Source organism: Dendropsophus ebraccatus, chromosome 2 (assembly GCF_027789765.1).
Source record: "Dendropsophus ebraccatus isolate aDenEbr1 chromosome 2, aDenEbr1.pat, whole genome shotgun sequence".
NCBI lineage: Eukaryota > Metazoa > Chordata > Amphibia > Anura > Hylidae > Dendropsophus > Dendropsophus ebraccatus.
Window position 1 is genome coordinate 49,418,913 of NC_091455.1, and position 20,715 is coordinate 49,439,627.

The following is a 20,715-nucleotide window of genomic DNA, read 5'->3' on the forward strand; positions in this document are numbered from 1 at the left end:
CCTACAAAATAAAAAATGTAAAGGTAATGTAATAGTCAAACATATGCACTTTTGCACTAGCCAATAGTCAAGCAACAAGTTTCAAAGCATTTTTCATGTACCTAACTATATTGCAAAGTCATAATGTGAATATAAAGTTGTGTGAAAACTTATATAGCCACCATTCCTGCCTCTCATCTGAACAATGAATATGCTTAGTTACATCACCAGGATGATGTCATTCGGAACAAGTAATAAAGCTGCGGGGCAGTAAAAGTTATAATAGCCTCTGTATCAGTAAAGTAGACTATCATGATAGGAGTTGTAGTTTTGCAACAGGTTGGGGGGCAATGCTCTGTACTGATGAACATCCAGCTTTCTCATTATGACTATAACAAGTGGATAGAATTTTAATAGTGTAAAAAAAAAGATTTGTTCCTTTATTTTAGGGGTGCATCCAGCTCTGATAACCCTGAATAGTGGCAAGTGACTGAATCAGTACAGTGACTGGAGAGTGCATGTCCCAGGCTGCATCTGGTGCTTTCCCTGGAATGCAGGCAGCAGTAAGTTCCAGGGGAGGTGCTGGGCTTCAGAGCTGAGCTCAGTGCACCCAACTTACTAAGAATAACCCCAAATCCCCCAGCCCTGTGCATCAGAAAAGCAGGTCCCTGACAGGAAATGACCCCCCAATGATTTCAGCTAGTGTGGGTCCCTAGTGGTCCCTGGGGATGGCAGGGGGGGTTGCTGTGAGAATGCACACAAGTGGCCATCAGATGTGATCACACCCTCTGTACCTTCCCCAGCCAGCAGCAGCACCTCCCTCCCACTCACTCACTCACACTCTTCTTATAGAGCTCCCCTCTCCATATCTCAGGTTACTTGTGTGCAGACCTGCAGCTAGAGAAGACACATCCAGCCCCAGTGCTTGGATTGGGCAGCCTGTCCTGACATAGCAGAGTGTGCTGAGTGCTGCAGGACGTGTTCCAACAGATGGTTGGGGTTAGAGAGTGTCATCACGTTGGAGTGGGGATTAGAGCAGGGAGGCTGCATTGCTGGAGCTGTGTGGTCTTCTGCCAGTGAAGGGGAGACACCAGGAGAGCTTCTTCAGGTACAGTCCAATGTCTTCTTACTGGATGCTGCTGCTGCTGTGTGCATGCTCTGGCTGGGAGGGGGCAGCCTCTTCTCACTCTTCCCAGGGTCTCTGCTTACAAGCCCCAGGGAAGGATATACATAGAGGCTATACACAATATTATTATTATTATTATTATTATTATTATTATTATTTTTTACATAGAGGTTCACTTTCCCTGCTTCTTTATTATTTGTTGGCTCAGTCACTCAAGAGTTAAAGGAGAGCTTGTTGAATTATTCAGAAGAATACTTTGTAACTATTTCTGCCCAAGTTGTTGAGTTGTCTCTTCTTTCAGGACTTTGTGTAACTTTTTATCCATTTAAATACAGACCATTGTAAACTCTCTTATATAGAGAAGACATCTCCTAGGTGCTGAGTGGGATAGATGTCTAGTATTGTTGTAGTGAGTGATTTGTTACTTATCATAATAAATCTCCATCCATTGTGATGTGACGTTGTGCTGGGCCAAATGACAAATTCAGCTCTGCTACATCGAGCTGGATAGATACAGCAGAGGTGTCTTTATGCAGGGTTACTAATTGTGATGTCACATTGGATGGGGACAGATGTGGCTCTAGAGTGCTAACCTGCTTTTTGCATTGTGATACCTGAGGGGTTTTATCTGCAGTCCTATGTAAAATCAAGCAATTTTATACCACATTGAGTTTAGCCACCCTACTGATTTACAACTGCTAAAGATAGGTGAATTGTTAAGATACTGTATACCACAATGGTAGGTTTGTTTGCAGTCCTATGTAAAATCAAACATTGAGCTGATGTATAGCTGCTGAATCTAGATTTGATAGATAGCAAAAGTGATTTGTCTGGACATTGTAAATGCTGAGTTAAGATAACCTAGTAGATTTATCTGCAGTCCTATGCAAAAAACAGCTATAAGTGAGCTTAGCCAAATTACTAACTTAGACCAGCAACATCTATGGAGCAGAATTAACTTGGAGTAGGGAACCTTGGCTCTCCAGCTGTTTCAAAACTACAACTCCCATCATGCCTGGACAGCCAAAGCGTTAGCTTTGGCTGTCCAGGCATGATGGGAGTTGTAGTTTTGCAACAGCTGGCAAGCTAAGATTCCCTACCTCTGCTGTAGATAATTCCTGGGTTTACCTGCAGTCCTATGTAAAAGCACATTGAATTGAGTTGTGTGACATGTCTATATATCTATTTATCTTTCTATCTATATCGTGTACATATGGTGATAGTCCTTAAATGCTGCAATGCATATTGATGTACATGCACTAGTTACAGTATTTTTCATTAGAATATAATACAGGGTTGTAATGTAAGGGTTAATGACACTTGGGCAGAAAGGAAACAGTCAGTATTTAGGCCTTACACATCATTACTATAGTATTATGTCCCCGACCACAAATCATCGGACTCAAGAGGCCTTCATGATGTGTTTATTTACTTTACTGTAAAGTGTAAATTGTGGCTAACAATGCCTCCTATCTACTTCCTAACTCCATCCCAGCCATTGGGCTTCTCATATCTTGGCTTGCTGTGTAGACCGATATGCAGTGAATTGTATGCAGAGTAACATTGCTACCTGGTGTCTTCTGTGTAAAGGCCGGTATATTGTGTATGTAGGTATGTGTATGTATTGTGTATGTATGTATGTATGTATGTATGTATGTGTATGTATTGTGAATATAGGTATGCATGTGTATGTATTGTGTTGTATGTATTGTGTATGTATTGTGTATGTATGTGTATGTATTGTGAATATAGGTATGCATGTGTATGTATTGTGTTGTATGTATTGTGTATGTGTATGTATTGTGTATGTTGGTATGTATGTATGTGTATGTATTATGTTGTATGTATTGTGTATGTAAGTTGGCTGGTGTCTACTAAACAAGATCAGCTGCTCTCTGGGGACCCTGGTACCAAATCCCCAAGGTTTCATTATTCAGAAATAACATTGTGTGAATAAATGGACTGTGACATCTTACCTAAGCCGTACAGGTAATTCAGCTGTATTATTTATGCCTGTCACTGGATATACCTGCATGGGTTCCTCTCGCTGTGTCAGGGCTTGTTTCTGTATGGCTTAGGGGCTACTTGTGATTGCAATGCAAGGGAAAATGACAAGTGTTATCAGAGGTGAAAAATGAATAAAATGTCCCCATTGTGTTACACTGGGATAATCCGAACTACATGTTCTATCAAATATATTATAGCCAGAGTTTGGTGCATGAAAAATAGTTTTCTGTGAAATTGGGGTCATGTATAGACATCATGCTTTGTAATAAAGGATTGCTTATACATGCCCCAGTTCTACTGTTCTCAGTGGATGTAAAAGATACTGGGACATTGCTATATAGCAGGGGTATGGAACCTTGGCTCTCCAGCTGTTGCAAAACTACAACTCCTATCATGCCTGGACAGCCAAAGCTTTGGAAACAGCTGGAGAGCCAGGGTTCCTTACCCCTGCTATATAGGTTTATAGCATTCAAGCTACAGAACAAAGTCAGTAATGTGGTCTGGTGGATGACATACTTTGCACATCATGTTTAGGACTATGCTATACAGTATGTCCGAGACAATACTTGGCATATTATACTTCACCTTCCAGTATATAACATGGTCCCTTTTGTTTGACCATTTCATTCCTTATGCAGAATTTGGGATACCTAGGGTGCATGTAGTTTCTGACTTATGCAGTTGGATATAACTGTATATAGAGAATATAAGCTATTAGATTATACTATATTACCTTTTAGATCATACAACTGTACCACGACTGTAGATAAGGTAGGGGTTGTGGTGACTTTTTTGAGCTTTCCTTTGTAGGAACACATTAGTCTGCTGGTTTACAGGGAGCAACAGATTGCAATCTCTTATATATTGCACGATTGTGTGTATATATATATATATATATATATATATATATATATATATATATATGGTTATCCTGTTGTACTGTACTTAAAGTATCTCTGTTATATAAATCTTACTGTATATGGGGAAAATAATTAATAAATTATAGATAGATAGATAGATAGATAGATAGATAGATAGATAGATAGGTAGGTAGATAGATATGGCTATGCAACTTTTTAGTGACTCGCTCCCCCTTCCAGGCCCAGAGGGCCCAACACTTGTTCACTTGCCCTGTTTACCCATTCTTTGTAGAAGAAAGGATTGATGAATGCTCTATTGCTTTTGCTTCTTTGTGTGCTCATGGTGCAAAGCCTGTGGAAACCAAGAGCCCTGCTTAAGTTCCCTCCACCCATTGGGGAATGAGAACAACCTGATTGGTGCCCCTCTCCCTCCCCGGGTGCTATAGCCATCATAAGTTCATAGTAGAGAGCATGCAGAGAGACATTCTGCAATATTCCAATGACTATCTCACACCAATAATGTTTGGTTCTCCATCTATTAAACGGAAAGGCAGTGTATAGTGAACACCGCCATTGGTATATATGGTGCCTGCCTTCTTTTTTATCATATAAGTAATAGCTATACAAACTATACATTCCAAATTTCTCCCATGCATTGTTCCTGCCTCAAAGTATGAGTTCTTTCACTAGTTTGTATTATTGTCCAAGCCGACATTCCAACCCATTCAGCTCTCTTACATTCTGTGCTCACAAAAGCCAGGTTAGGACCATTGCCAACACCAATGATTTTGATTGATATATAAAAGCATGTGGCTTTGTCAATGAATTAAAATACACCAGATACATATAGAGACAAATATTTACACTCAATAGAACAATGGTCAACTCTGAGACAATACTGTTACATTGTTACTAAATCCCAAATGTCACCTCCTTATCCACTAAAGGGTACATTAGATCCCTCCATGGTGTATAGGTTAGATATCTAATTTCTCCAGTATGTTTATTAGCCATAGACTACTGCTTAGTTGTGTCTCCTATAATGATTTTCATGTAGTAAGAACACATTCATCCATACCTGGAGCTTGAGTTACAGTGTCAGCTATGCGCCCAGCATTGTCTCCAGGAGACTGGTATTTCAATTCGTGATATCACATTATTAGTGGTTAAGTCTCTGTCAATCTTACTTAGAAAGAACATATTCAATTTCAGATAGCTTTCTGCAGTTTCACTGAGATTGACATAGAAGCAAAGTAACACATGACAGCAAAATTTAGATAAGCACGTAAAGTATGGCCAGAAAGATGATGTGCTCTGCATTTTACAACCCATGTTAGACCATCCTGGAAGAATATATGTAAGGTATACTTACTGAATGCTTGGAATGATTATCATAGTTACAAGTGGTTTTGCCCTTTTACAATGTGCCCTACAGGGCCATATCCATGTCAAAGTGAGCTGGGGGCACTGCCTTGGATATCCTTTTGTTGGCTTATAAGGCGCTCTATACAAAAATAAGGTAGAACTACTTATATGATTTACTATATGAATGACCATACACTTGCATTACCTCATTCCTCCACTAGTGGCCACTGTAGGAAAAATGTGAGGTTGTCTAGTGTTTCAATAGCTGGATCCATGACATGAAGCTGAACACCAACATTTAAAGGTTGTACAACACCTTTACTTGGTAAATTATTAACATGACTATTAGGGCCGCATGTTTTATATAATCTAATTGTATAGATCACCTTTACTCTAAAGAAGGCTTTGTTTTAAAGGGGTTATCCATTTAAACTTTTTCTTTCAAATCAACTGGTTTTAGAAAGTTTTATAGATGTAATTTACGTCTATTTAAAAACCTCAAGTCTTCCCATTCATATCAGCTGCTGTATGTCCTGCATGCAGGAAGTGGTGTATTTATTCTAGTCTGACATAGTGCTCTCTGCTGCCATCTCTGTCTGAAACAGGAACTGCCCAGAGCAGGAAAGTTTTTCTATGGGTATTTTCTGCTGCTCTGAACAGTTCCTGTCTTGGACAGAGATGTGAGCAGAGAGCACAAGAAAACAACGTTTCCCACAGGACATACAGCAGCTGATAAGTATGGGAAGACTTGCGATTTTTAAATAGAAGTAAATTACAAATCTTTCTGAAATTTGATTTGAAAGAAAAAGATTTCCGCTGGAGTACCCCTTTAAAGGGAACCTGTCACCCCCCGTGCCGGGGTGACAGGCTCCCGACCCCCCGTTAGAGACCCCTATACTTACCTCATTGCGCCGGGTCCCGCTTCTGAAGATGGTCGGGTCCCGGAGATCTCAGCCGCCGCAGCCCGGTGCGCGCGCTGAGAGATGAGTCCAACACTCATAGAGAATGACAGGAGAGTCCAGCGCTCCGTCATTCTCTATGGGTGTTGGACTCATCTCTCAGCGCGCGTGCCGGGCTGCGGCGGCTGAGATCTCCAGGACCCGACCATCTTCAGAAGCGGGACCCGGCGCGATGAGGTAAGTATAGGGGTCTCTAACGGGGGGTCGGGAACCTGTCACCCCGGCACGGGGGGTGACAGGCTCCCTTTAAGAGAGCCAATTCTCAGTAAAAGTGAGTCTTTAGGTGACAGAGTCATAATGCGCACGGTATGTAAACCCATCCTTAGCCATAAAAAGCCTTTACTCAGATTGCCATGGTACCCAAGCCCATTAGGACTTGGCATCTGCCCAGCATTGCTTGATGATGATGCCAGTCCTGTGTTATAGTATAGCGAAGTTGCACTTATCATTGAACATGAAGGCTCAAAGAGTGTAGAACATCTCAGTCTTATAGAAATAAATTATTAACTTATATATCAAGCGATCCAATTGATGTCCTTTCTGACTGGAAGGCATACATGGTTAGAAAAGCCTAACATTTATTAAATCCTTATACTGTTTTATTTCTGGTTGGTTTGTATATACAATGCAGTCATTGGAGGCAACATACCAATACATTGTAAGCGTACAGTTCCCCACAGCATTTAGCTTGTGTTAATTGAAACCAACTTGGCAGTGAGACAACGCTTGATATGGGATTTTGTCATTTTTTTGTACTTTTTTATTTAGTTGGTAACTCAATGTAAGGCATATGGTGAATTTTATTAGATTACAAAGTCCCCGCAACCCTGGTTGTAGGAGATAAAATGAAGTTGAGTGCTATGGAATACATAATCTCCCCAGGGCTTATCTGTATTGTGGTATGTTACAGAAATTCAAAGCCACAACTTAAAACACATGGATTATACAAGAATGAACTAATGTGTCTTCTGGTTTATGTGTAAGTTTCTGACACTGACATATTGCTACCTTCATCACAAAATGCTCACGACTGGTGCGAAGTGAGCCGTCTGCACGCTCGTGCCGCAAGCTGGATATCTGGCAGTGAGCATTACTCTCTGGGATTATTCTGGAGCTTAAAGGGGTAGTGCGGCGCTAAGAAATTATTCACAAAATAACACACATTACAAAGTTATACAACTTTTTAATGTATGTTAAGTATGTGAATGGCCCCCTTCCTTGTGTTCCCCGACCCCCGCCCGTGGACCCGGAAGTGTAGTGCATTATACATACCTGATACGTGTCGACCCCCGCCCACATTTCTTCTGACAGTGATGTAATCTTCGGGAGGCCAGCCAACTCGCTCCTGCCGTCCCTCATGCCGGCCCCCCTCTGTTGCATCATAACTGTGCTCAGCCGCGATTGGCTGAGCATAACTGTGCTCAGCCAATCGCTGCTGAGCATAGTTATGATGCGGCAGAGGGGGGCCGGCATGAGGGACGGCAGGAGCGAGTTGGCTGGCCTCCCGAAGATTATATCACTGTCAGAAAAAATGCGGGCGGGGGTCGACACATATCAGGTATGTATAATGCACTACACTTCCGGGTCCATGGGCGGGTTCGGGGAACACAAGGAAGGGTGCCATTCACATACATAACAAAGTTGTATAACTTTGTAATGTGTGTTATTTTGTAAATAATTTCTTAGCGCCGCACTACCCCTTTAAAGCGAATGTACCACAGGTACTGTACATCGTTTTTTTGTTTTTTACATGAACAGACAGGGGGATGCCAGTGCCGTGCTCTTTTTTTTTAATTGCCCCCTGGTTCCTGCGCACGGCGCCAGTCTATTGCCAAGCACCGGTCCGACATTAAGAACTGGAGGCAGGGCCGCCGCTCACCGAGTGTGCTGATCCACATTCCCGTCTGTGACATGGTTCCATTGATTCTAATAGAGCCGTGTCACAGAGGGCAGAGGGTTTCTTCACTGGGGTCGGCAGGCCCACCTCCACCGTGTGCAGGAACGCTGCACCAGTGTCCCCGCCCCAGTGCCAATCTATTCATGTAGAAAAAAAAAGGATGTACCGCTCGTAACATTCACTTTAAATAATGTAGGTGGCTCTGTAGATACCCATTACCTTCTTCTACGTATATTAGCTTCTAAGTATATAAGCTTGTTTGTATATGTGTTTGAGTCTATTCACTTTGTTTTAAGGGGTACCCTGGCAAACATTTTTTTCTTTCAAATCAACTGGTGTCAGAAATGTATATAGATTTGTAATTTCCACTACTTTTCAGCTGCTGTATGTCCGGCAGGAAGTGGTGTATTCTTTCCAGTCTGACACACTGCTCTCACTTCCTGTAGGACATACAGCAGCTGACAAGTAACAGAAGACTTGAGAATTTTACATAGAAGTAAATTACAAATCTATATAACTTTCTGACCCCGGCCACATTGAATTGAAATAAAACAATTTCACCAGATTTCCCCTTTAGGGTGCGTTCACACCTACAGGATCTGCAGCTGATTTTCTGCAGCAGATTTCAGTTAAATAACTGAACACAGCATCAAATCTGATGCTGTGTTCAGTTATTTAACTGAAATCTGCTGCAGAAAATCAGCTGCAGATCCTGTAGGTGTGAACGCACCATTAAAGAATATTTTTCTTCTGTAGTTAATAGTCAGATGGGTAAGAAGGGAAATACTAAAAGGGCAGACTAGATGGACCAGGTGGTCGTGTTCTATCTTCTATGTTTTTATTAAATTTAGGTCTGCCTAAGCTATCTTGGATCCACCAATTTTCTGCTCACTAAGATGTAATTTTTAATGGATTCAACTTAAATAAAGAACCAGTCTTATATGGATATATGTGCTGGACAGTTTCCTTCCTTTCTCTCGTTTTTGGGAGGTTGGCTGAAGGTCCTCTTTAAGGAACCAAGGCCATATCTGTTTGCTTATAATTTTATGTGGAACTCCTGGATACCAGACAAAACAGGAAGGTTTGGGATTTGCTTAGTTACATAAGGCTAAAGTCAGACGTCAGAATAATGTTGTATGGATGCTCCCGCTATTAAGCATTTGGATGGCTTCCATTGCCCTTGTAAGGGTTCAGACTAAAGTGGCTTTTAGACTAATGCCTACTGTGACATATTCACTAGATAAGCCATAAAAATCTTTATTTAAAAAAAATGGATAGGCCTTGAAATTCATTCATCAGAACATCCCTATAATATAGCATGTTTGAGTTGCTATGAACGAATATACATTGCTTAATGGCTACATCTAGTAATGCTATCTTACATTTATCTTTGATTTATCTTTCTTACACATTTTTAAGATAAACATTGTATGAACCTACCCTAACCGTGTACGATAGAAAAATCAAATAGATTTTACTTAAAAAAAAAAAGAAAAAAAAAGAACACTGCCCCTAGTGGTCAAATTATTACAAGTGCCCAGACTTTTTTTGTTTGTTTTTTTTTGCTATAATGATTTATAGCAGTTTTAATTTTGTACAGTGCATTTCCTGCATTCATTCATTCTTCATTCAGAAATAATAGAACCAGCTAGCCGTCCTGGATTATCAACCAGTTATGGGACACAGACACTTCAGGAAAATAACTTAAAATAAAATATTAAAAGTTTGCTAGTGCTACAACTTTTTTTTTTAGCAGGTGGGGGTCTTATAATTGATAATTTTTTTTATACATATATTTATGGGGTGGGGGGAGAAAATTATACTCACCAGCCCTGATCCCCTGTAGCTGCTGTTTTGACAACTCCTATTCATCAACACTTCTGCCCACTCAGAAGAACTGCCCACTCAGCTACTCACTGGCTGCTGTGTATTGTAATTGGCTGAGCAGGCCAATTCCTGCAGGGATGACAAGTCACAGGAAACAGGAAAAAAGTGAGAAGCGGGGACAGGAAGACGTCAAAACGACAGCTGCAGGGTAGGTGAGTATCACTTTTTTATTTTTAATTCACCCCTAGCTGTATATAATTTTTTTATTTATTTTTTGCTAAAACCCTGGACAACCCCTTTAAATTGGCTGAATACTCATTCAGATGACCATTATCTTGCCCGATTGCCCTATTAGCTGTGTCACGTGTGCATATGTTTTTAATTGAGAATGGGGAGCATGAGCAGCTGTCAGACTCCTCAGGCAGTGGCTTTTTTCCATTAGAACAGAAGGATCATACACTTGAAATTCAGTTGCTCATTCCTCATCTCCCCTGACGCCTGCTGTCAAAGTAACCTTTGGTAGGACCCCATACACATTAGATGCCTTTCTAGCCTAAATAAAATCATTGACTAGTTTTATGCTGCAATACTTTATTAAAGGAATTCTTAAAAAAAAAAAAAAGAAAAAAAAAGAAAAATATATATATATAAAAATTCCTGATTAAAGGAATTTTTTTTTAAATTACCCTTATTTTCACACCTTTCCTATGTATAATATCAATGTTTGGGAAAGTAGGATAAATAAGTTAATTAAAAAATCTATAATAAATTCTATTGGACGCCTTCTTCCCAGTATTACAATATGTGACTATTCACGGCTTTGTGTGTTATATAACGGTGAAGTCATTCTGCCTTCAAGTAGCAATGTCCAGGAATAGTGCTCTCCACATGTTCTCCCTAATGTAGCCACCAAACACATAATCCAGTCTCGAGGTCTGAGAAGAAAACAAAAAGACACTTATTTGAGATTTATTAAAGGAATTACAGTAAAGCTGTTGTGTGAACTTAAAAGAAATGAAGTAATTGTCCCCCTGTGCAATAAATAAAGCAGTTAAATGGCGCTGCCTCTGGGGAAGTCCAGCTTATTGTCAAAGAATAATTTACTGTTCCAGGTGGTGAACACTCAGGCGAAATATTTATGGGGGATTCGGCATTCCTTACATGTGCTTCTCTGTTACTAGCAAGTGTGTAAAACAGCCATGACAAGTCTTAATAAAATGCATTGAGAATGACTAAACACGCAACTTTATTTTTTGTAGTTTTTTTATGCAATTTTTATTTTTGGAACTATTTAATGCCAAGATATTAGCCACGTACTCTGCCAGTTGGGAGGGTGATTGATTGACAAGCCCAGGGGCACATGTCTCAGTGAGGATAGAGTATAAGCTGAGTCTACAGTCTCCCAATCCTTTCTGTCTAGTTTCTGCTTAGTGGGTGGTTCTCGTCTATGATCCTTTGGGGTGGGAAGCTAAATCAACGATTTTTGACAACTTTGAAGAAGTAAAGGACGTTGAGTTCAGTGAACCCTGTACTATAACACACAGGCAGACATAGAATATAGTTTCATATTCAAGGCAGTGGCACAGCAAGGATTCATAGGAAAAAACGAGATGAACCCTTATCATATGATATCAAGAAAGTGAAACAATGATAGAGTAAGTAGCAATAATCAAAAGCATAGATAATAGCAACATACAGTATATCAGACAATCCATGTATTAGTAGTGCCAACATAACAGAAACCTTTTCCTATTAAAAGGTTACAATGTCCTTACAGATGAGAGGGGACCTTAAAGGAGATGTCCAGAGAAAATATTTGCAAGCAGGGGCAGGGGGGGAAACATAATAATCAAGCACTACTTACCTCTCCCCTTGCCTAGACATGCCACGTCACAGGCTCCAGGATCCTCACCAGAACTCATTTTCCTCTGATGTCATCACAACGTGTGGGAAAATGCCCGACCTGGCTGATGGACTGCCAGCTCAGCCAATCAGTGACTGAAGCTGTGTCCCGCCCCGGTCACTGATTGGCTGAGCAGGTTTTCCATCATCCAAGTCACAACGTTGCTAGAGCCAGGGACTGTGGAGCAGTGAGATATCGCTATAGAGGTACGGGGAGAGTTGAGTAAGGTTTGATTATTATGTTCCTCCTTGTCCCTGTCTGCAAACTTTTATTTACTCCGGCTTCTCCTTTATCCTTTGGGCCCTATAGCAGGTGCTATGGCTGTGACAGCTATAGTTACATCCATAATTCTAGGCAACAAATGCAATTCATAAAGGGGCTTTCCCAGTTTGGTAAGTTACTCTCTATTTCTACGCCACCCCTTCCTAATTGGTGGGGCTACAACTACAGGTACCCCCTCTTTTCGCATTTTCCTTCTCCTTCGGCCTCAGTAGTTATCCTAACCAATCAGAAGTAAATAAGGGGGTCACATAACAGGCCAATCAGAAGCCAGTTTGTAGAGGAGGCAAACAAATAATTCCAGAAGATAAAGATAAAACCTTAGTTTAACAGCTGTGGTTACAGCAAACTGGTATAGAGGAAACACATAAAACTCAACTGATGCCAACGCATTTTGGTCAGGGCCATGACTAAGAGTGGGATGTTTCCGAAACACGTTGGCATCAGTTGTGTTGGGTGTGTCATCTATATCAGTTTGCTGTAACCACACCTGTTAAATAAAGCCAGGTTTTATCTCCTGGACATGTTGAAGCTCTTGCTTGCCTTCAATGCTACTTGTATCTAGGAGTATTCTAAAATAAAAATAACTAATACTCGTCTTTCAAATTCCCTGTCAGTGATTAGTTGCAGCTATGAAACAAAAGATTATCAGGGACGCCATGAATATTGTTGTTGTTTTTTTTTTTATTTTAGCTTCTACCATGTTAGCCATTTTAGCCTTAAGGATTAACAAAATATAGACTAAATAATAAAATATAATCATTAATAAATATTATATATGATTATGTGTTCTGCACTGGGACAAAGAACATCAAAGCTGGGATGACTGTAAAAATATCAGATATATTTACTTAGCATTTACTGCAAGATATAGTGACACCTCCATGTGGGAGGTATACGTTTTCAAGGAAAATTGCTAAGTGTGACCTATAAACATCACTTAAATGTTTAGTTTGGCTGCAGTAACCTAAGAGGGAGCCGGTCACATTCTAAACAGATTTATATAATTAAAACCCAGACACCTTTTTACAGCATAGGGCACTTGTTAATAAAAGTTTATCGCTAGGACAGAAGCTTTGACTAGCGCATATGGATTGGAGGAAAACTTTCCAGAATTCAAGGTGTTGAAAGTTGTGTTATTTACTGGGTTTTTAAGAAATAAGTAATTTTATTTTGTGGGTTTTTATTTTTTTAGGTTAGTTTTGGGTATAACTATTAGTAATAACAATTAAATTAATAATAATTAGGTTTAGTATGGCTGGAGAGGGCAGGGCATGTGACTTCTGTCTTTGGTGTTAGGCTGGGTTTACACTGCCTTTTTCCAGTCCATTTAACGCATCTGTTTATTGGTCAAAACAGATGAAAAAATGGATGCATTTGTTTGGATCTGTTTTTCCATTGACTTCCATTGGAAAAAAAAATAAAAAGATCAAAGCAGATCTTTTTTTTTTTAACGTGCTTATGTCATCCTTTCTAAGTAAAGAACAGACGCTGATTGCAATGCCACAGGGGCAGCACTGCATTGAATGCCGCCCGCTGTGTTCACACATCTTTTGAACGGGTGTTAAAATAATGTACATCCCATGAGTAGCATCCGGAAATAATAGCTGTTCACACAAAAAGAAGTGCAGCGGTGGCCGCACTTTGCAATGAAATAAATGGTTAATTAATTTGCGGGCACACCCGACGGTGCCCGCAAGTCAATTGTAAAAGAAGAACGTTCCTGCAGCTGATACAGAGGTATCGGCTGCAGGAACAAGTTGAAAGCAGCCTGTCGGCCGCCAGTGTAACAGCGTCCATTGCTATACAACGAACGCTGTTAAATGCTGTGTGAACATGGCCTAACATGGTCATTAAAAAAACGTTCTGTATGTTCAGAGCCCTACTGGTGTCTAGAATGAGCATTGTAAGTGGCTGGGGAAAGTGCTTCCCCTCCCTGTATAGGCTTCATAGACTTGTTATAGAGTCTGTCTCCTGCAGTAAGATGGGAAAAGAAGCGAAAAGCCTGTCTCTTCCCCTGGCTTATTCTAGTGATCGGTGGAGGTCTCAGCACCCAGACCCCAAAATATTCAAACTTTTCACATATCTCTATGACTTATCAAAAGTTTTTTTTTAAATGGTGGATACCCTTTAAATGTCATTATCTAGCTCCTCCCCCTCAGATTGTATATACAGTTCTCTATACTACAATATATCAGTAGGTTCCTTTAAATATGATTTAAGTGACAAAATGTAATGAGCCTCGTTCTTCTAAAGCCTTAAGGCTTACCATAAAGATATTGTAAGCCAAACCTAGATCTAAAGAGCCTGTACTTCTCCTGACTTATCGTCGATTACAGAAGCTAGAAGGTGTTGATTTTCTCCCAGTCCAGAAATGTTACCATTATTATTCAGCTTTTTTATGTTGGAGAGGAAAATGTTACAGGTTTATAGTCTTGTAGTGTATAACTTTATCTCAGTCATAAATTGTCAGGGTCATTTGGGGACAGAGCAGCTGAAATGAAAGAGCTAGTGATTTATTTAGAGGACTTGTCTGAGACTTTAAAAATTAAACTGTAACCAGAAAAGGTTATGGGGGGAGGAAAATGTGACTTTACTCACCAGCAGAGATGAGGGAACCTGAGTGTGTAGTATTTGATTATTGTGGCTGAAGAAGTTGGATGCAGCCCTAAGGGTGCACGTACAGGATTGCACCGGATTTCACGCTGCAAAATCCGCTGCGATTCCCGGTACTGTCATTTTGAATAGGTGTACATACTCGCTGCGCGTATGTAAAGCACCATCCTCCTTAACCCACCGTGGCATGATGGATATCTGTCGGCACTACAGCCTGCTTCTGTGGCTCCCTGACTTCACGGTCAGTCAATCAGTGTGCTGAGCTGGGCGTCAAGGAGCTGGGAGCCACAGAAGCAGGCGGAGGTGCGGATGGGTAAAGTATTCAACGGGCCACGGTGGGTTAAGGGGGAGAGGGTTTACATACTCGCAGCGGAATGAAAATCCGCTCCGTGTATGTAAACCCATACAAACTGACAGTACTGGGAATCGCAACAGATTTTGATGTGGAACTCACAGCGTGAAATCTTCTGCGATTCCGCTACGTGTGAAGCTACATTCACGCACCAGATCGGCAGTATCAGCACCAGATCAGCAGACCGTGCAACAGATCAGTAAATTTTAACATTTTTATTTGGTAATATTTCCTAGTTCCAGTTTAATTTCATGAAATCTCAGACAACAGGATGGCAAAAAAAAATTTTTTATTTATTACTAGAGATGAGCGAATATCGAGCATGCTCCAGTTTGTCCGAACACGAGCGTTCGGCATATGATTAGCTGGGGCTGCTGAAGTTGGATAAAGCCCTAAGGCTATCTGAAAAACATGGATATAGTCTTTGGCTTTATCCATGTTTTCCAGACAACCTTAGAGCTTTATCCAAGTTCAGCAGCCTCTGCTAATCAAATGTCGAATGTTCGGTTTGGACAAACTAGAGTATACTCGATTTTCGCTCACCTCTACTTATTACCTATTATAGAGTCATTGGTAAGTTATTGTGGTTATTTGTTGTGTAAAAAACAAACATTGTTCCTCGTCTGAGATAGTCTTACTAAAGAATCACTTTGAGATGAACAAACTTAAGCTACCACCATCTTTCATAGTGATGTATATTACTTGGCATGTTCTATGGCAAGTCATTTATTATTGTACACTAGCTAGAAAATACCCGTTCTCCACCGAATAGAATCAGCTGCATTGCCATGAATGTATATGTGTCTGTGTGTGAACTATTTTAAGGCTCTTCGCTGTATAAGGAAAAGTTATCCAGTTTTCATTTTTTCATGGTTTTGAATGGTTTTCTGATTGTCACTCAATGGGAACATTTATAGTTTACGCCCTACTGAAAAGATCTACAAAGCAGCTCTCTGGCGCCACCATACTGTATAAAGAAATACTTTGCATATCCTTTTTCCTAATGAGCACAAATGGCCTATAAGTAGAGATGAGCAAATTTACAGTAATAACAAAGCAAAGCACTTTGTTATCTTGGAAATCCGCTCATCAGTTGCTACCGTTAAACTCAGTGCTGCTTCCTGCCGATCCTCCCCAGGTTCTGTAAAAAGTTGGATCCAGTCCTGGGAAACTTCTCCCAGTTTCCCAGAACTGGATCCAGCTTTTTCCAGCACACAGGGAGGAGTGGCACTGAGCCACAGTAAGTTAAATAGAAGCAGGCTGACAAGCAGATTGCCGAGCTAACAAACCACTTTGCTTTGCTTTATTAGTACTGTAAATTTGCGTCATCTCTACCTATAAGCTTTCATATGCCCTTTTGGTACTCTCCTCAAGGAAAAACATTACCACTTTGCTTCCATGGGACAAAAATCTGTCCCAGTCCTGTGACTATCACCAAGGTACAAATTGATTTCTTAAGGGAAATCAGAAATCAAATGGTAAAAAAAAAAAGCTTTATTTGTTAAACGTCTTTCTAAATATTTTCTAACATATATACATATATTTTTAGGAGTTTAAGAAAACGAAAGCTTGGACCTATTACTGCTGGGAGTCCACCTATTATGACAGAATCATGGTCTTCATGAAGACATTGTTCCTTGTTGATAGACATCTTTAATCAAGTAAGTATTTTTTGAATATTCATCATTTTCTAATCCTTGCCCAATTAAAAGGGTACTCCAGAGAGAAAACATAAATAAATCAACTGGTGTCAGAAAGTTATACAGACTTGCAAATTACATCTATTAAAAAATATCAGTTAGTATTACATCATGTCTTTGGGCCACCATGGACTGAGACAATGATGCTTTTTCTGTTTTGGTTGATGATAAAGGTCCCCAATTAGAAATTCCCATACAATTACTTAATAAAGTATTTGAAGATCGGTTTTCTAAACTAGACAACCCTTTTAAGTGGATTTATTGAACAGTTATGAATATGAAAATGAAATATGGAAACATCTCTATGATTTATTTTCCATTTTAAAAACGATGGGATCGGAATATATTTGCCAGGAACACTTATTATCCGGCTTTGCCGATATGAGTCACCTCTTTAGCACGCAAAGAATAGGTCCACAGTGAATTCCTCTTATGGTTTATGTATGAAGGGAAGCTTACATGATTTATATAGTTGGAAAAGGATAGTCAAGGAAATAAAAAAGAAAAACGGAAGACACAATGATGGATTTGCAGAGAATAACCTATACCCCTACACCTAGAATCCCTTTGTAATGCTTGAATAGAGCAAGAACTAAAGGTCAATCAGAAGAAATGAGGAAGGCAATAGAAAAATAGTAGAAGTGCTGATAAGTTCTGAGCAAGATAAGAGACCTGGCTTTCAGTCTGTTCAAGAGAAAAGAGGGAAGCTGAATTGATTATTACTAGGGACTGGTCATGCTAACTTGTAATCAGTTCTGAAACAGATCATTTATCTATGTTGTTCTATAAGATAACTATGAAAGTTACCATTTATGCAACGTTGTTTATTTTCTTTTACGTTATTGGGTAATTCTGAGTAAATAGGGGGAGGGCCCTTGTTCAGGACTCTTATGTTGGTGAAAAGTGGAGAAAAGTTACAAAATGTTTTTCTTAGGACTATATTACACTGAACGATTAACGGCCTTACTTGGCTGAATACCGACTATTCAGGCCGATAATTGTTCAGTGTAATAGCACTTGTTGAAAGCCAACAATCATGTTGAAAAATCAGCGATGGCGCACTGCCTTGTGTAACAGAAGCAGTAGCAGCCCGCCGCTGACTTCAATGGGCCGCCAACTTCAATTGGGTGGCCCCTTCCGCTGCTCCCCACTCTCTGTGTGTATAATAGTGCAGCGAAAAGGAGGGGGAAGAAAACAATGAGATGACGGGTCGACACTCGCTTCTGTAAAATATTGAGAGGTATAATAGGGCCCATACTCTGAAGGACCGGCTGTGTCCTATATTACGCAGACAATCAATTGATCAAAATGGACACTGTGTAATGCCTTATTTCTCCTGTATTGGCACTGTAGGGAAACTGCGCACTCAGCACATATTTACATGTTTAGTGATTTTTTCTGGGCTGCAAAACTTCCCGCTATTTTTTCTTCGTGATCTGTCGAAAATCATCCATATTTGCTTCCATAATTGCATCCATTTCCATAAAATGTCAATAGAACTAGTTTTCATACATACGTCCATAAAACATACGTATACCAGAAACTTCTTTTGGTAATCCGAACAGCAATCACAATCTGCACTAGGACATGTCCTTTTTTTTTAAGGAATGGATTACGGATCAAAATTAACACGGACTATGTGAATAGCCCAATATAAATCAATGTGCTCTAAGTTGAATCGTGATTACGTATGTCACTACAATTTACAGCTGAATGCTAGAATTCTCATACTGTGTGTATATATATATATATATATATATATATACAGTTCACTGTTAAGGCACTGTGCTATCAAGTAGGGATTGTCCTAAGCAGAGAACCCTTTTAACCCTTGAGTTGCCACCATACTAAATGCAGCTGTAGATATTAGCAAGCGATGGCACATAAACGGCATCATAACTGGAAATCGGACATGCAGTGGGTCCAGGAATGATTCAAAGGTCTTGTACTAGATATAATGGTGGTAGAAGGTCAATTACCGCACATATTTTATAGTATATTGTTTTACGTAAATAAACTACTGTCATCAGCATTGGCCAAGTTGGTGGGCCACACAGGCTGTATTATTGGTGGCTAGTTTTTACCGGTATGACAGAATCCATCATTTAACTGTCTGAGTACGTATACACCCTGTAGTAAATGTAAAAGGAACGTTTAAGGCAGTAAAGATCTTTGGGGAGACAAAATGGCTTTTATAATGAACGGTGCTATGGCTGTCTGTGATGTTATGAATAACTTTTCTTGTTAGGGCTTTCCAAGTATGTTAGTGGAGTCAGACTGCGTTGTTCTTCAAACAGAATTCTGAATGTTCAGGTCTAAATACTACTGTTTAAATTAGGATAAATTATGACTTTTTAAAAATATACTATAAGGAACAAAAATGTCCTGTTAAGTTAACATGAGTCATGGGAACTTTTCTCCTTGGCCATATCCCAATCTATTCCCAATACACCTAGGTCTGCCAAGATCAAGAAATGGATGAAAAGTTGGTTGTGGGAAATATGAGTTGGGATGCCCTTCTTAATGCACTGTGTTTTTTGGATTGGTTGGATTTTATGACTTGTATGTTACTTGTAAATTATGACATTACAATGGCGGATATTAATGGGAGAAGAAGTGAGTTTTGTCAGTGGCCTTCTATACTACTGGCAGACTAGTGCTTTTATATATTTTACTCAGTAATCATGATACTCACTGGTCTCCTATACATGATCAGCAAAAGAACAGAGATTATCTTGTAAGGACGGCACATGTTAAGGTATGGGATGTATGAGGTAGCAGGTTAACGGTCAAGCTTAAAGGGGTTGTGTCATTAAGAAAACTGGGTCTAAACCAATGTATTACATAGAATTAAACATATTTCAATTATACAAGCATTTAAAAAAAATCTGTGTAAAATAGGGGGAGATTTATCATACTGGTGTAAAGTAGAATTGTCTTAGTTGCCCCCGACAACCAATCAGATTCCACCTTTAATTTTTCAAAGAATCTGAGGAATGAAAGGTGGAATCTGATTGGTTGCTAGGGGCAACTAAGACAATTCTACTTTACACCAGTTTGATAAATCTCCCCCATAGACTTACTAATCCAGGAAACCAGGAAGTAATGAAGTCTATTAGGGAAAAAAACCCAGTGCAAGGATATAGGTTACTCTAGTAAGCACAGCACATTTGTATTTCATTACGTATATGTATGTTGTCTGAGTTTACCAATTTAGCTTCATGGCACAACCCTTTTAAAATTGATGTGTTGGGTAAGGATCTCAGAGCCAAAGTGTGATGGCTAAAGAGCTAGGTCAGAGCATCAATAACATGACATCTTGATGGATGTTCCCTGTAGACAAACATGTGAAGGAGGTGTAATGCCTGGACAATGTTCTGCTGGTAAACCTTAGCTTCTAGCACTTTGTGGGTTATGCTTGACAACTATGACTTACCTAAATATTGTTGCAGACCAAACACACCCCTCTATAACACTGCTATTCTGCAAACATTTTACAGGAATTAACCTTAAATGACTCCAGATTTCAATCCATTTGAGCATCTATGGGATTTGCTAGCAAAACAAGTTAGATCTTTGGAGGTCTCACTTCTCAGCTTACAGGATTTAAAGGATCTGCTGCTAAAGTCTTGGTGACAAATACCACAGGACACCTTTAGGGTCTTATTAGACTAAGCGATTTTTCGTTTTCAATGATTAATGATAAATGATCACAAACTAGCGCTTTTGCAAATGACCTGAAATTATTCACCATAATACACGGACAATAGTCGTTTATTACAATCAGAACTATGATACTCTATACTCTAGTATACAAACAATGGTAATAATGATTGTTATAACAA

At 39.7% G+C, this 20,715-nt stretch overlaps 1 protein-coding gene across 2 annotated transcripts in view; it reads left to right on the forward strand.

Moving 5' to 3' along the window:
• The first annotated feature begins 828 nt into the window (after positions 1 to 828).
• Positions 829 to 20,715, forward strand: part of SULF1 (sulfatase 1) — a 100,817-nt gene continuing 80,930 nt past the window's right edge. For both annotated transcript variants that reach the window (XM_069957493.1, XM_069957494.1), the window contains exons 1-2: positions 829 to 1,087; positions 16,720 to 16,831. The gene's annotated coding sequence lies outside the window, so the exon portion shown is untranslated. The remainder of the gene's footprint in view (positions 1,088 to 16,719; positions 16,832 to 20,715) is intronic.